The following is an 18,795-nucleotide window of genomic DNA, read 5'->3' on the forward strand; positions in this document are numbered from 1 at the left end:
TGCACACACCTGTGACCATACATCAATTGAATTCTATATGAATTTGTCAAGTTATGTGACGTGCTGGGCAACCATAAGCAACTAAACTCTGCGTAATAACACCCTTTATAGCAAGTTCTTCCTGTCTTCACTTGTTCGGGACACCTCATGCTCTATAATTTCACATGTGTCTTCGTCAATTTCACATGTAAATAACATTAAGCAGACCTGCCCATTGATAGTTGCTCAAAAATATCTACTGCTGTATTAATGGTATAGCAAAATCGACCGGCTGACACATTTCTACCATTGCACTGTACAGTATATACTGCCATACCCCTGCTGAGTGCCTGTGGTTTCCGGTGTAATTCTCATTACCTTAAGGCACAGAGAGACATCTGTAAACCCAGAGGAGCACTGCGTGCTCTCTCCACTGCTCTAATATTGATTTTCTCACTTCCTGCTGGACAGATCAACTGATGCATCCATGCTTCGACTCACCTCTTTTGATTGTGCATTAGAAATGTACTAGAGGTAGACGATATATCGGTTTTACTGAATAAAGCGATTCAAGGCTTCTACATATTTTAATTTCATTTAAATTAATATTTTGTTATTTTGATTAAATATATCAAGTGATTGAAGGAAGTGCATACAAAGAAAAATGTTACTATATGGAAACGTTCTTCAACTTCATATCTTGTGAAGAATAAAAAGAAAAAACACTTATTTATTTATATATATATATATATATATATATATATATATATATATATATATATATATACACACAGTAGTTGCCAAAAATATTGGCACCCTTGGTAAATAAGTGCAAAGAAGTCTGTGAAAAAAAAAAAAAAAAGAAATCTGCATTTAGCCTTTTGATCTTTCAAAAAATTCACAAAAATTGAACCTTTAATTAAAGTAAAACAATTGAAACAGGGAAAATATCTCATTTTTAAATAAATAGTTTTCTCCAAAATGCATTGGCCATAATTATTGGCACCCTTTTATTCAATACTTTTTGCAACCTCCCTTTGCAAAGATAACAGCTCTGAGTCTTCTCTTATAATGCCTAATGAGGTTGGAGAATACCTGGCAAGGGATCTGAGACCATTCATCCATACAGAATCTCTACAGATCTTTCAAATTCAGAGGACCATGTTGGTGGACTCTCCTCTTCAGTTCACCCCACACATTTTCTATGGGGTTCAGGTCAGGGGACTGGGATGGCCATGGCAGAACTTTGATTTTGTGGTCAGTGAACCATTTTTGTGTTGATTTTGATGTTTGTTTTGGATCATTGTCCTGCTGGAAGATCCAATTAGGGCCCATTGTAAGCTTTCTGGCAGAGGCAGCCAGGTTTTGATTTTTTTATCTGTTGGTATTTAATAGAGTCCATGATGCCATGTATCCGAACAAGATATCCAGGACCTCTGGCAGAAAAACAGCCCCACAACATTAAAGATCCAGCACCACATTTAACTGCAGGCATTGGGTACTACTTCATCTCTGTGTCCGCCAAACCCATCTCTGGTGTTTGCTGCCAAAAATCTCTTTTTTTTGTTTCATCTGACCATGAAACCCGGTCGTATTTGAAGTTCCAGTAGTGTCTAGCAAACTGAAGACAATCGAGTTTGTTGTTGGATGTTTCTTGAAACCCTCCCAAACAACTTGTGGTGATGTAGGTGATGTCTGATCTTTTTTTTTATATATATATACTTTCTGACCCCAAGACCCAACTAATTTCTGCAATTCTCCAGCTGTGATCCTTGAAGATTCTTTGGCCACTTGAACCATCCTCCTCACTGTGCGTGGAGACAATATAGACACACGTCCTTTTCCGGGCAGATTCTTAAGATCTCCAGTTGATTGGAACATAATTATTGCCCTGATGGTGGAAATGGGCATTTTCAATGCTTTGTCTATTTTCTTATAGTCACTTCCCATTTTGTGAAGCTCAACAACCTTTTGCCGCACATCAGAACTATATTCTTTAGTCACCCACTGTGATTGATGATTAAGGGAATTTGGCCTGTGTGTTACCTTATATTTATACCCCTGTGAAACAGGAAGTCATGGCTGAAAAATGTAATGTTCCTAGACACCCAGGTGTACTAAAAATTGAAAATATGAATGGGAGTATACTTCAGATATATTTTACTCTTAAGAATTTCTAGGGGTGCCAGCTGAGATCATTTTATTGCTGCATAACATTGCTGAGCCTAGACCTGACCAATCGAAGCAACCCCAGATCATAACACTGCCTCCAGAGGCTTGTACAGTGGCCACAATGCATGATGGGTGCATCGCTTCATGCACTTCCCTTCTTATGCTGATGCGCCCATCACTTTGGAATAGGGTAAATCTGGACTCATCAGACCACATGGCCCTTTTCCGTTGCTCCACAGTCCAATCTTTATGCTCCTTAGCAAATTTAAGTCGTTTGTTTTTTGTTTTTTGTTTTTTTGTTTTTTTTATTAGCCTAACAAGTGGCTTTCTTGTTGCTTAACAGTTGTTTAGTCCCAATCCTGTAAGTTCTCGGTACATTGTGCGTGTGCAAATTATCTTATTCTCACTAATAAACTTAGCCGTGAGTTCTACTGTCGATTTTTTATGATCTGATTTCACCAAGCATTTTAGTGATCTCTGATCAGGATCATTCAAGATAATGCATTGGACATTTCTTAACCCAATTCCAGTGATTTCAGCAATCTATTTTTTTTTTTTTTCTTTGCTTGATGCAGGCCAGTAATTTGCCCCTTCTGAAACACAGTAACATATTTTCCACAACCACGGATACGTCTTCCGAAATGGTTGTTCAAGAAATGAGAAGCTATACACTGCATCAGTTAGGGTTAAAATAATTGTTTCCAGCTGAAACATATTAATCACTGCAATATTGATCCAATCATAGGCACTTAAGTATCTGCTATTTAAATCCAAACAGCGACTTTTTGTTTTTGGCCAGGCGGTGTGTGTGTGTGTGTGTGTGTGTGTGTGTGTGTGTGTGTGTGTGTGTGTATATATATATATATATATATATATATATATATATATATATATATATATACACACACACACACACACACTACCGGTCAAAAGTTTTGAAACACTTACTCATTCTATATTATATAAAAAACTTTTTTTTATATATATATATTATTATTTTTTTTATTTTTTTCTTTTTTTTTTTTTTTCTCACATCTTAGAATAATAGTAAAGTCATCAAAACTATGGAATAACATAAATGGAACTATGGGAATTATGTTGTGACTAAAAATCCAAAATAAATCAAAACTGTGTTATATTTTAGCATCTTCATAGTCACCCTTTGCCTAGAATTTGCAGACATGTACTCTTGACATTTTCTCAACCAACTTCTTGAGGTATCACCCTGGGATGATTTTTAAACAGTATTGTAGGAGTTTCCATCTATGTTGGGCACTTATTGGCTGCTTTTCTTTATTATTTGGTCCAAAACTTTTTTTATTTTTAATTACATTTTAGTTTTATAATGAAATAAATTAATATGGTGGCACAATTATATTTTTGTCTACAAAACTAATTTCAAACATTTAAGCATACGCCTTCAGATCAAAAGATTTTTAAGATCATGAGAAACATTTCAGTCAAGTGTTTCAAAACTTTTGACCGGTAGTGTGTGTGTGTGTGTGTGTGTGTGTGTGTGTGTGTGTGTGTGTGTGTGTGTGTGTGTGTGTGTGTGTGTGTGTGTGTGTGTGTGTATATATATATATATATATACACACACACACACACACACACACACACACTGTATATACAGGACTGCGTATTGATTCAATGTCCCTTTTTCTTGCTTAAGAAATTCTCTCCCAGATAATACTGTTGATTATACAGGGAACCTACTAACTAGGTACCTTTACATTTCTGTAAAGAGCATCTGTAAATGAGTGCATATAAACAAGAGACGGCGCGAATGACTTTATCTCATCTGTGCCGTGCATGATTAGAGTTATATGTTTTTTTTTGTTTGTTTTTTTTCAACAACTGACTGTAGAGAACTGAAAGGGTATTAAAAGAGACATTATCAAATGACAAATGGGTCGCGTGGATCTCATCTTTGGACACTCATTGCACGGATCAGTTTTAAAAACTTCTATATCAGTATCATGACAGCATTTTTCCTTTCCTTTTCACTTTTTTCCTTTTAATTGGGCTAACAAGTTACATAATCAGAATGAGTAGCGATTATGCATTACTTTTTGGATATACTGTATATTATAATACCTAAATTACTGTTTTCAAATAAGTAACACGTAACTTTTCTTTATTTTTCCTCTGATAACCCCAAACCACAGTTAGAAAAATGCTAACAGTAGTTGGCGTGGTGCAGCAGACTGAAGGCTAATTTATACTTACTGGTTGAACAGGCTTCACTTAGTTCACTTATACATAATGAAAGTGATGTTGTTGTTCTGCCAATGTGTTTGTTTGGTGATATTTCTCTTGTTCGGCACATCTCCGAAATTCTTGACCTAGGAGAACTCTGCTGGTCAAAGAGCATTAATGATTGGATAAAACTAATCGTGGGTGTGGTTTGGATGTGATGTTTTTTTTTAATTTACAATCACGCAACCAGTTGAGTAGTTCTTACCTAGGTTACTGTTGTTAAAATGGTTAACTTTGTGCAGAAGAATACTTATTATTATTATTATTTTTTATGATTCACAACACAAACTTCACAGACAGTGTGGCCACGACAAATGCGCAGAGAAAGTTTGCATTTTTTTATGAAGTCAGATCAGATAACTTGTCACCAAAAATGGAAGAGGCACCGTGACAAGGGCGAAAAGGCAAATAAGCGATACAACCCCAAAAGCGTCAATCCACGGAGAGAAAAACCTGCATTATTGGCTTTAGTTCCGTGGCTGGAACAGTACGTTAAATAAAGTGATGTCACCCTCAACAAACTAATTTTAATACGATGCCACAAGTAGTATAAACACCGGCTTCGTTCACCTAGGTGCTTTAGTTCATTCAGGAGAAATAAGTTTGGCTTCTACCATGGTGTAAATCAGGCTTAATGGAGAAGATGGGAGAGAGCACACCTAGACTGGATGTCTTTCACATCCAGTCAGTATAATTACACTTAAATGGCGTTAATAGCATCAAAGTTTCCCTCAAATGCATGTTGTAATTCACAACTGCATGCATTAAAACGCACAAATATATTATACGCTTTTGTAAGCTCATAGTTCAATCCCAAATACACACAGATTTTTTTGTATGTGATTTAATGCACATAAATATGATGAGCCATTCACATTTGTACAATGGCAATATCTGACAGCGCTTTTGAAATTTTACTTTTAAGACTGTTATTTCGCGACGTTGATTCACAAATACAAGTGGTTAGATCAGGTAGCACACGCACAATAATGATGAATAGTGTTTGTGATGCCTGTCTACCATGTTGTGTCAGACCACGTTTGTTTCAACAAGCCACAGTCCGCCTCGCCATAAATCGCTAAACTCCCTTTATAACCGCTTAATTCACACAAGCATTTCAAATGTGTCAGTTATTGATGAAAAGCATGTCTCTCTTGTCAGGTTTGCAATGTAAAACATACAACTATCTCGTACTTTTGGACCATGCAATTTCATATTCGCCACCGAGTCTTCTGACTGGATGAAAAAGCTCATTAATAATATTGATAGAAAGAAACTTATGTGTGCATATATGAAATTTTCTTAATGCTCTGAATTAACCACTTTGCCTTGAAATTAAAATTAATGCTTGCCTTCATTGTATTACTTAATCTGCAACACATTCAAATCTGTTAAAATAAAAAAAGAAATAGAAAATTTGTGTTTCATGACCCTTTAACAATTTACTTTTTAAAGTAATGCTCCCCAGTACTATATATTTCTAGGAAAACCAGCTTTTCTATAGAATACACATCATCTCTGTGATGATCATATTTTGGCCACAAGGACTTTAATTTGGAGCAGGTACTAAAGTTAGGTGCAGCATGGGGTTAGTTTTTTGTCAGATACTTGACTGAAGATGTTGCCATTAAGGAACATTTAAGGAGTTGTCTGCCACATGGAGAGAAAGCTATAACAGCAACGGCAGCTCATTAAAGATATATCTTTATCATATTCGTCATTGTATGACACATGGTCTGACTCTGTGGCCAGGTGTCTTCAACTCCTACATCCACATCTTTGATAAACACAACCTGGTTCATTTTCCCACCTTTCGTTTTTCGCCTGTCAGGGTGCGAGTATAAATAAGACTGCCTATTCCTTTCTGCCCTGCGTAAAAGGATTATTTTTGGAAGAGTGCGTGCTGATAGGCTGCTGAAGGGTAAATTGTGAGGCTTTAAATGAGAATAGCATTAGTGACTCCAGTGTCATCGCGAGCACGTTCTCATGTCGTTTGAAGAGTTTGTTAAACGTTAAAAGTTGCTGTGCCATATGGCTGCTGTCTGATTTAAAAGCATCCTCAGAGAGTCATTAAACTGGCATGCTTATTTAGACGGAGAGGCAGTTTAACACAGTCTGCTGCCCACCACTCTCTAAATAAGGGGCTCTCGATATGTGTGGTGGATTTTAGGTGTGTGTGGTCAGTGTTGAAGTGCAACAGGATTCTCTACACCTTGCCCGAACTGCTGCTCTGTCATCTCTTTATAAATAAAATGTTTAAAAGGAGCAGTTGATTTGTAGCAATTTCCACTTCAAGGATTCTTGACCAAAAAACAGTAATGTAGTTTTTCATGACTCTCTGTCTCTCTCTCTCTCTCTCTCTCTCTCTCTCTCTCTCTCTCTCTCTCTCTCTCTCTCTCTTTCTGACCCTTATAATTAAGGAAATAGCTTGCCCAAAAAGGTCCACCAAAAATGTAAATCGTGTTTCAAACCTAAGCTACTCTTTTCCGTATAATAAAAAAGGATGTGGATTCTGCCGATCTCAAAAAAGTTACCATAAAATTACCATATACTGTAAGTAGTTTGTGTGACTTGTACACTGTATTCCAAGTCACCTAAACCTGTATGATAGCTTTGTGAGAGGAACAGACCAAAATATAAGTCGTCGTTTACTGATAATCTTTTCCACCATCAGAGCTCAGAATTCTCATTTATGCTCCTGCTCAATTAAAAAACGGCACCTTTAGATGTGTCCCGCCAGGTGTGACACAATTGGTTCTTGTGTCACATATCTTGTGTCGTGTCAAGTTTTGAAAAATTAAATAATGTAATGTTGGATCGACATGGAGGAAGCAAATGATGAACATCATTTTTATTTGTTGGTGAACAATTAATTTAAATAAGCTGTTTTTACTAGTGTATCTTTAAGACTTCTGTATATAAATGACCTGTGTTTTGATTGACTAACCTCTTTGGATTTGAAAATGTAATCAGCTTAATTCACACTGTTGTTCATCAGGTCGGGCGAAGTTGATGATATCATGATGATACTATATGTAAATATGGGTGGTTGTGACATCAATACCATGATTTGTAAATGACCCGTTTCTGCAGCTTAGTTTCCATAAATGGTCTGAGTGAACTGGTAAGCTGTGTGTCATGAATGCTAAGTATGTCTGTGTAGTACATTGAACTCTTTCAAATTTACTTGTACTTGATGTATTTCAAAAGTGCTTGAAAAATTCTGTTTTCCATGATGTGTCACCTTCAAGAACTAAAAATAAAAGTCCTGCTAGACTTGTGTTGGTGCGAAAGACTGCGTGTGTGATGTTCATAAAATGTTTCTCTTTTTTACTTTTTTTTTACTTTTTGTCCTCTCAGCAGCTCCAGTGCTGTTGCCTAAAGTGCAAACTTCACCTGTAAATTGATTTTGTCTCTCTGAAGGCAAGACCAGAGCATAGCACTGCCTGCTTCTAGCAAATCTTTCTGACACAATTACACTTGATGCTGTAAACTTTTGAACAAGTGCGTTAACCCTTTTCCAATTGGAATAAAATTCCCTGACTTTGTTCATATCTGGTATCTGAAAACACAAAAAACATTGGACCATTTTCTTTACATGTTTTTGGTTTTATTTCAGTTTGTTAAACGTGTTGTGTTCTTAGTCAGAAATGACCAGCCATTGGAAATGAATGGATTAGACAACAAAGCACAGAAAAATTAAGTGTTCAGGAGCATCCCAATCCTTTAGATGATCACATATATGGATGTGTGTTTGCACACACAAATCCCTGGACACGTGCGCACAGACGCACAAATTGTGTGTTGAGCATCTGTTTGTGCATCGTCTTTCCATGTACACTTTTTGAGGAATATTTCAATATCTACTTATCATATTATGTTGTGTTTGGGCTCGTTTGAATCGGGATAGTTTGCAGTACTGTAAGTTACGATATGTCTTTGTTTATGTTATATGTATGTTTTGGGCAGTAATAAGGACAAACATGACAAAAAGGCACTTGTGTTAATTATACTTACTGTAAGTGTGTCAGCAGGAATTTCATACACTAATACTCACTGCACTTTGGCCTCTGAGTGAAACACATTTGCTCATTGCATTCTACTAATTGAGATCTTTCCAACGATATACTGTATAACACATGGCTATCTCATCTTTTTTATAGTTTTACCAACGCAGAATATAATTGTTTGGATAACAAATTTGCAAATGATGAGAATGAAACAGTTCTTATTTTTCAGCAAATTAAAAAGCATCATCTAAGAATTGGTAGGATCAATGCATATAACTGATCCTACCAATTCTTAGATGATGCTTTTTAATTTGCTGACAAATCACAATATATTGTGATGATATCTGCAATATGAGAGATTTATAAACATTCTTTGTGGGCTGGTCATTTTAGACTGGGTACACAAAATGTGTTAGTAAAAAACAAACACAACACAAGGGTTAAATCAGAAAAAGAGCTAAAGCTACACTCCCCTCCATTATTTTATTCCTTCAGATATGAACTGTCTGGTTCTTCAGCTCTCATCTAATAAGCATAAAAATACATTGGACACACAAATACTGGGTAAAATTCTCTAATTGTAATTACTGTGAGCTATTTTTTATTGTTACTTTTCAGCATTGAATGAAATATACATTTATGATCAACATTTCTCTCGCCTTCTTTGCCATCTTGGATTATTAATTAATACATTTTTCACAGAGCTTTTCGCAATCCATTCTGGGATTGACTTCACCACAGAGGATACAAGCGATGCTGCCTTAATTTGGCTCAAATGATGTATCTTAGTTGCAGGATTATTATAGTTGTGAATTTTATTGAGGTTTTATTTCAGTTCCAAAGTTTGTAACGTTGTTTTTTTTTTTTTTTTTTTTCTGTATTTTCTTTTTTTAGGTGAGTTACTGCTTTTTAGTATATTTTATAAATTATGTAGTTTATTTTATGTATACTTTTTCACGTTTTTTATTTTTTATTTTAACTGTAGAATTTTAGGTATGCCAATATAAACTATGTCATTTAAATACGTTTAACACTTAAATTTCTCGGGCCATCTAGCGTTATCGCTATCTAGTGGCAATTTCATGTTGAAGGTGGGTTGTAAAGGATTTAAATTGATAATATAATGTGTATCAAAAACTAAAATTAATTTCTGGTGTTTTTTTTTTTTTTTTTTAATTGTAATTAGCTTTGGAGTCACGATGTATTTTAATTAGTTGCATTTTTTCCAATAATCTATGCTTTTGTTTTTGTATTTTAGTTAACGCAAGTGTTAGTTTACATTTATTTTTCCTTAACGATAATAACATTGCTTAGGAGTCAGCATAATTAAGTTGCCTACCTTTTCACATAGCCTTTGCGTCAGGAGCATGCCCATAATTCTTTAAATATTCCATAATTTTTCGGAACAGCGCAACTGATTCTTCTATTATTACTCGGGTCACTCTGGGCCTGCGTAAACCCTGACAGTCTTACCATCTAAATGCCCAACCCCTGAAACCTTCAAGACCTTTAATTTCCTCCTCTCCATCCTTCCTTTCATTTGAAAGTGAGAGATGGAGAGGCATGCAAGTGGGTGAAGGATGTTGGGAATGTAGTGAGAGAAAAGAGAAGGGGGCTCTTGAGGCACTCCTCATGAGAGAGAGAGAGAGAGAGAGCGGTAGAGTTGTGGGGGGGGGGGGGGTGCTATTTGGCATTGGTTTTGAGATGAGAAGGTCACAGCGAACTCTGGGCTGCTCCTTGAAGCCCTGAAGAGCCCCACTGCACTCAACATGGAAAGTTACTATAACAACCAGACTCTCCAGAGCTCTGCCCTGCTCCAATTAAAAAATAATCATTGTTCCCTCCAGAGAGAGGGATGAGGGGGACAGGTGGCTCAGTTATTCGCACAGGGGCGACTGGGCTCTTTAGAGACTACTGGCGAGCTGGGTAGAGAGGGAACCTTTGCTTTCACATCTCCAAAAACACATTGAGAGAGAAAATAAAATATGAAAAAAGTGGGGAATCACTTTGATAACAGGAGGAAGAGATCTACAAGGTTGCTTGCTCTCCACTCAGCACTTTACCTCGCCGTATCAATACCGTGTCCTGGATGTGCTCATGAACAATAGCCCCCACGCTGCACTAAGCAAACAGTCCTCCAATCCTCAATGCCATCCTGCCAGGGTCAGTCCAAAACACAGCACAAACCCATAAAGGGCGACTCCACAGGTTACCAATGTCCACTCAAGTCCCCCATCAGCCGCCATTGTGCCCACATACCTCACTGAAAGATTTGGCGCACATAAAAAGCCAAAATGTGTTCCACTTTCCCCTCCTCGTCTCCACACTTCCCCTCCACCTCCTACTACTACGCTTTCTTGAGGCCTGGAGCACAGCCTCGCCATCAAAATAATTATAGAAATCACTAGATGGAGAAAGAAAAGCTTTTAGTGCTGGTTGTGTGAGTGCTGGAGTGCTTTTCTGCCCATTAATTAATCAGCCATTCTGCTGAGCTGAATGAGCACTGCAGGCGCTCAGCTGCTTTTAAAGGGTGCCAGCCCGCTCCCCTAAGTGTCTCCCCGCATCTGTGAACCCTTCCCTTGTCTGATGCTGCTTCTCTGTCTCTCGCGTTCACCATCTTTCCTGCAATGAGAGTTTGGTGTGCTTTCAGTGTGTCTACAATGTGCTGAAGAAAATATATATAGGTGACCGTATAACACAATTCAAGACAGGCCAGTTCAAGGCAAGTCCGGTGCAGCTAAACAACAACAAAGTATAAAATATTCGCAGACAACTTTTTTCCACACAATTTGTACAGTGTGCAATGATTGTTCAGTTTCCAAACAATTAAAAATAAAAAGGCCTTCCAAATAAGTCTTGTGCACACCATTTAAACAAATTAAATGTGTAAAATTTTCACAAACAATAGGCCAATTTCACACTTCTGGGGTTGTTGCTTCCGGGGGTACCCCTCGCAGGGTAAACTTACGTCTGGTATCGGCAACGGCCATTGAAATGTGAGCAAGATCTGCTGAAATTAAAGACTTCACACAAATTAAATAGCGTGTAAATGTTTGAGCAGTCTTTTTGCTTTGTCGCTGACTCTACCGAGCTCTAATTAGGAGCTTGATTGTGGTAAAAGAAGATTCTGACAACTTTGAGGAAGGCATAACATGACTGAATCCAGTATATTCAGTGAGAAATTCGAGCTGCTACTAGCCCTAGACTACACCGGTAATAAGTTCACTTTCATTTCATTCTCTGCCTCTACATTATCGCAAGTGATAACAGCATATTGTGTGCTTCCCTCCCTGTATAGCTGATTGTTCGCATCATGGACACTTTCATAAACAGGGACACTTCTGTCATCTCTGTCTCCGATATTTCATCTAATTCATATGCTTCTGACCATCATAAAACTGAGTGCGATAAAGTTAATGTTTGAGTAGTCAGTCAGGATAATATTCATTAAATTCTGTGCTTTTCACATCATGAAGCCAAACCAACTCATATACGATGATCAGCCACAACATTAAAACCACCTGCCTAATATTGTGTAGGTGCCCCTCATGCCACCAAAACAGCCCCAACCCACATCTCAGATGAGATGCTATTCTTCTAACCACAATTGTATAGAGCGGTTATCTGAGTTACCGTAGACTTTGTCAGTTCGAACCAGTCTGGCCATTGTCTGTTGACCTCTCTCATCAACAATGCATTTTCATCCACAGAACTGCTGCTCACTGGATGTTTTTTGTTTTTGGCACCATTCTGAGTAAATTCTAGAGACTGTTGTGCATGAAAATCCCAGGAGATCAGTAGTTACAGAAATACTCAAACCAGCCCATCTGGCACCAACTATCATACCATGCTACAAATCACTGAGATCACATTTTTTCCCCATTCTGATGGTTGATGTGAACATTAACTGAAGCTCCTGACCTGTATCTGCATGATTTTATGCACTGCACTGCTGCCACTACACGATTAATTTGTAATAATTTTTGATAAATGTAGCTAATGTTTTTACTCTGTTAAACTGTAATTGCTCTTATGGCTGCTCATCATCATCTTAACCCTCTGGGGTCTGAGGGTGTTTTTGGCCCTGGAGAAATTTTGACATGCCTTGACATTTGTGCTTTTTTCAGTTGCTTAAAAACATATTAATGGCTAAAGTCTGATAACACTGTATTCAGCACAAACTGGGCTACAATAATATTTGAGCAACATGTATGTACATGTTTGTATTTTTGAGAAAATAATGTTTATGCGTGGTTTTTGATAAAACTAAAATTTTAAGTCACTGAAATAAGGCCATATATCACATACTAAACATTTGTTCACAATACTTTTGAGAACTGGATCTTGTAGCCTAGAGTTTTTGCTACAAAAATAATGTGAAAACCATCCTGATCACTCATTCATACAAAACAATATAGTCATTTAACTTTTGTAAGACACTTTTAGTGTTAGAAAAGCCATATGCAAGGAGGCGTAGATGATCATGAATATTGATGTAATTCACAAGCTTCACAAGCACAAGCTTCATTGATGATAATGAGACAGCATAAACACTAGTTAAAACATAATCTAAACATTCATATTATTTTTATATTATATTACATATCATATTTATATCATACAGCATACAATTTAAATACCTGCTTTAGCCGAAACAACATTTAAATGTAACGAAAACTTGCCTATTTGGACATATTTCAAATTTCAATACTTTGAATCTTGGCTGGCAAGTCTGGAAATAGTCCAACTAGTAAAATATGTACATGTTTATATAAAATAGCATGTCAACTAATGTAAGTAAAGACTTACTCATTCGAAATTGTATCCTCGGCTGGATCAAGTCGCTCTTCAAACGTTCATCGTCGGATTCCCGTTCTTCTTCTGAGGAAAATATGAACTCTTTGTCACTATCCAGGACCATCTGTAGACCTTCCTCACCTGTGTAGCGTGCCATCTTCCAAACGCGCAGGAAAGTGAATGAATCTGATGATGAACTTGATCTTTTCTAAGGCATTATTGGGGGCGTTTACCATTTGCATTGATCGTCTCAGTACATTACCGTATGAATAGCGCGCTCTGCTGGTGGGTGTGATCTCATTAGGGATAATTAGCTGAGCCAGGAGAAACTGTACATCGCAGGAGAATATTTGTTTTAAATTTGAATTGTTTTATTTAAAAGTAGATATTTTAAGCTTTCTTTAGACATATATTTCACGTTTCTGTGATAAGAATTTGTGGAGTTTCAGTTCATTTTTGTGACGTGTTTCAGAAAGGTGCTCGCGGAGACAGAGACGGTTGAAAGCGCACCCTGTTTATTTTCTTTATTTTATAAAAGCACAAAGTTTTGTTGTTGTTGTGAGTGTACACAAATAAAAGTAGACCCTTTAGAGTCTCTAATGATGTCTTACACTTATCTGTATGCCCAAAAATGACGGAGTATTTTAAGTTGTTTCCGCTGTTATGAGGAAAAAATCCAGCAGGACGCGCCGATTTGTCCGTCGACCCCTGAGTGTTAAAGTCTGTAAACCTGCTCTGTAATATTCAATGTAGTGCTTATGCCACGTTATGTACATGTTGTTGTTATAATCAGTATTAAATACATTGTTTATTGCACTGTTCCTTATTGCTGTCTGTTGATCTTTTACTGGGATGGTGAGGTTAATGTACATTGTATATAATTTATGAAAATAGGTAAATACATTTTAAATGGGACAAGATGACTAACAAAATGTGATTGTTTATATTTGGGAGTTTCATATGACATTCAGTTATAAGGGTGTTTCATATGAGGTTCAGTTAGACATATTGAATGTATTTGTATTTTTGCATCTGTGCTGGGAGTATATATAGCTTTTTAAAATGTATTTCCAGTGATACAGTGACGAGAGGAGGGACATTTTTGAAGGAATATTCCTGCTGGCGAAGAAATCATCGCAGCGCTGCATTTGAGCACATAAACCTTAAAAGAGATGCGGCCTGAATAGCCGAATAATTTGGGAAAAGATGATACATAATTTCTGTGTATATTGTGTGTAAAACGGACCATGCAGAAGAGGTAAGAAGCATTATTAGAGGCAAATATAAACTACAGCCAATAGCCACAATCCTGTAGCGGAAGTAGCTTTATCCTGCGGTGACGTAGTTTCCGATTCTTGTGAAATTGGCCTATTGTTTTCAGCATTGCTATTCACATCTGATGCTGAATTTTTGTTTCGGTTTGGATACCTGACTGCATCTTAACAATTAAAGATATACTTTTAGGGTGTGTTCACACTTGGCAGGTTTGGTTCAATTAAAACGAATTCTGGTGCGATTGCTCTGTTAGTGTGGTTCAGTTGAACAAGTGTGAACGCTGCCATCCGAACCTTGGTGCACACCAAACAAGCGGACCGAGACCGCCTGAATAGTGGGTCTCGGTCCGCTTCCAAACGAACTCTGGTGCGGTTTGATTGATATATGAATGCAGCATGGACCAAAGACGTCTAAACGGACCAATAACAGGAAGTCATTTGCCTTTAATACTGACCTCAAGCATACCTGGTTCTTCTCATCATAGGAGCTATGTTGACCATTACAGTTTGGTACAGGCGTTGGAACCGCCATCAGCCGTCCTTACAGCATATCTTCGTTTGTGTGTGCAATGGAGGAATTCCTGTCACCGTTTTGACTCCTTTACACATTTTATTAGTTCTTCGTTTGTTCTCAGCTGGTAAAAATACCACCATATATACAAGTAAATCTAACGAGCGCATTTAGCCCAGCAGCTGGCATTGTTTTGGATGTTCGGCAAGTTCCGTCAATATAATGTCATAAAACTGCATGTCATAAAAAAATTAAAAAAATGAAATATATATATATACGTCATAAAAGCTGTCCAATCAGGTTGTGACTTTTTCCTGATGCCTTTTGTGTTGTATCGTTAGGTTCGGTGTTAAAAATGCCAGTGTGAACGAAAAGCAAACCAGGACTAAATGTATCATTTTCTTTTTTGGTCCAGACCAAGAGGACCAAGAGAACCGAACTACAAGTGTGAACACAATGTCCAAATAAGGCTTGTTCACTCTACTGTATGTCTGGTGCAACTAAACAACATGAAAGTATAAAATATTCACAAACAATTATAGCTTAAATTATTATAATTATAGTATAGCATATCACATCCAATTCCAATAGCTAATCAAATCCAAAAATATTCGTTCTCACAAAATGTTCGGATACATGACATGATTGAGCATCTGAACAATTAAAGAGCAAATTATTGTTTGCAGTGTTTCTAATCACGTCCAGTTCTGTTGTTCATTCAAACAAATCTTTGTTCTCTGAAAAGGTTCAGATATCTGATTAAATTGTTCAGGATCCTAACAAAGAATGATACTAAAGGCCCTGGCACACTCATTGCGAAGTGCTTCTCCGTTCCAAAAAGCCAAAAATAAGCCACACCACTGGGGGAGACATTTAGAGGTACATTTAAAAATGAATTCAAGACTACATGTAAAACATCAACTAATATGACATTAAAATGTGTTATTAATGACTTCATGCCTCATTCTATGAGTAGAACTCACACGAGATTAGTAAAAGAAGCTGTTTAACTGCTCGATAATGATATATAGTACTGTATATGCAGTAGATAATGTGTCATTTTTAATGTTTACCTTGTGCATTCATAGCGCTAATGCTCTAACACGCTTTGTGCGGCCATAATATGCACCAATTGCACTTTGTTAATGTAATTTATGGTGACAGTGATAATACTGCAAAGATGTTGATGTATAAAAAGTGTTCAATCAAATCAAATCACTTTATTGTCACTCAACCATATACACAAGTGCAACAGTGGGTGAAAGTCTTGGGTGCAGTTCCGAGCAACATAGCAGTCATGACAGTGATGAGACATATACCAATTTACAATAAACATCAGATTTACACAGCACAATTTAAATATCTAATATACACATAATTACACACAACACAATACACAAATAATAATATACAATGTACAGTATACAATACACACAATATAGAATACACAGTATAGAGTAAAAATAGTATATATAAAATATACAGTAGGTTGTATTGTACTGTATTGACATTCAGGCTGTCGGTTGATAGTCAGTTGCCAGTGTGTTGTTAAGAGAGAATATAATTTATGACAGTCCAGTGTGAGATACTAAGATTAATAAAGTACAAAGCTGATGTATATTGATCGTGAGAGATCAAGAGTTCAAAAGTCTGATTGCTTGGGGGAAGAAGCTGTCATGTAGTCGGCTGGTGCGGGTCCTGATACTGCAGTACCGCCTGCCTGATGGTAGCAGTGAGAGCAGCCCATGGCTCGGGTAGCTGGAGTCTCTGATGATTCTCTGAGCTATTTTCACACACCGCCTGGTGTAGATGTCCTGGTTAGATGTAATGGGCAGAATACAGACAAAAGAAAGATGATAGGCATATCTTACTTTGGGCAGGTGTGTGAATGGCTTCTGGCTGAAGATGTCACATGATTGAAGCAGCATCAAACAATAGAGTGAACAGGCAATTAAGAGTATTTGAGTAGATTTGATACCTTTTGAAGACAAATAAAAAAAAAAAAATCTCATGATATGTTCTTGGAAAGTGTCTATGTGAATGATTGTACAGATGGAGATAAATTTGCCCCAGCTTACTAAAAACTCTGCACGCTGGTGTGTTCATATTGGCTGATCTTATCTGACTGAATGGGAATTAGGCATCTGCCTCAAAGTAGGTGTAGCTCCAGGTCAAACCTACCAACAACAGTATGAAAATGTTTAGCACCCGGTACAAAGTTTTTGTAGAAGTTAACACTGGCAAGCTGTTAGGAACCACTGAAACAAACTCAAAATTTTTTTGGACAAATTTTATTTTAAATGACATCACACCCGTTTGTTCTTCAAATTTGTATGAAGTGTGCCGGGCCTTGAGGCCTTTCAAATAAGGCCTGTTTGCACCAACTAAACTAGCCTTCAAACACGGCTTGTTTGCACCAGGTGTGGTGCAACTAAACAACATTACAGTATGAAATAGTCACGAGCAATTATTCGCAGAATTGTTTATGGCGCCCGATGCAGACTTTTCTTTTTTCTGAAAAGGTTTGGATACCTGATCGAATTGTTCAGCATCTAAACAATTAACAATCAACCTAGCCTCCAAACAAGGAGTGTTCACACTAAATGCAGTACAAATAAACAAAATAATTCAAAAGAAACACATGAATGGCAGTTCATCATCGCACGATAATTCAAGCTATATATCAAGCTCATAGAGGTACATTGTTTTGTTTTGAAATCGTTCCATGCATTTTTTGTGTCGCAAATTGAGACTTCATGTGAATAGGCCTTGAAAGACTGAAAAACAGAGGGAAAAGTGTATAGGGGAAGTTTCTTCTGGTTTTTCTGTCCTTGTGATTCATCTGGCCTAATCTGAAGCACCAGACGAGTGCTACTCATGTGTTCCGCCCCTGAGCTTTTCTTTTCCTCTCAATGCGCTTCCCTCATTCTAATGTCCCCTTTTTCATTCTGCATTTCCTCCTCTATCAAATTTGTTCAAGAACTTCCTGCCTGTCAGTCACTGAAGAAAAGCAATTCCACATCTCTCTCCTATTGAAGCATGTATGAGGAAAAATGCACACATGCACTCAAACGCACGTGCGCGCTCGCACAAAGGCTCGCACTTAACGACTTCTTCTAGATGCATCTTGTAGCTTAGCAACAAGTCATGCCGTTGCATACAGCACTGTTCTGATTTTGGAAACGGGAAGATGTGAAAGCTTATTTCTAAAAAGCATAAATCTCAGATTGGTTTAAATTATATTCACCTCATTATTCCATCTCAGCTTGATTGAACTGAAAGGGAAATGTTTTATTTTCATTCTTTTTTAGACCTTTTTTGACGTGCACAATTTTAGAATGGAGGGTTGAGGATACAAGACTTCATTACCATCTTACTTGCACAGATTTCAATATGCACTCTGCCTACAGAGTCTGAGCCGGTGTGACTGGTGTTTTAATGAAACAGTCCAGGCACAAATTGATCTTCACCTGCACAACTACAAACGAAAGGACACGGGAGGGGTCGGTGAACATTGATGGCCTGTCTAAATATTGTTACACCAGCCAAAATATTTCTAATTATTTCTGCAATTGCAGATGGCATATAAAAGTGCTGTCACTTCTAGTTAAGGAGCTGGGCAGCCGGCCTGTCATTAGGCTATCTTTTGTTGTCAAATTTCATTTCTGAAAATGTCCACCAATTAGAGCGTGGAAACCCGGCGCTAAATTACTCAAGGGGAAAGTTGTAGGAAAACTTTGTGTCCAAACACACCCGTGCCCATTTTAGCCTCCAGAGTCACATGGTCTTCTTC

At 37.4% G+C, this 18,795-nt stretch overlaps 1 protein-coding gene across 1 annotated transcript in view; it reads left to right on the forward strand.

Annotated features, from left to right (window-relative positions):
* The window catches only part of LOC127447692 (partitioning defective 3 homolog B-like), a 466,221-nt gene that overhangs the window by 349,743 nt on the left and 97,683 nt on the right, over positions 1 to 18,795 (forward strand).

The sequence above is a fragment of the Myxocyprinus asiaticus genome, chromosome 11, assembly GCF_019703515.2.
Source record: "Myxocyprinus asiaticus isolate MX2 ecotype Aquarium Trade chromosome 11, UBuf_Myxa_2, whole genome shotgun sequence".
In the NCBI taxonomy this organism is placed as follows: domain Eukaryota; kingdom Metazoa; phylum Chordata; class Actinopteri; order Cypriniformes; family Catostomidae; genus Myxocyprinus; species Myxocyprinus asiaticus.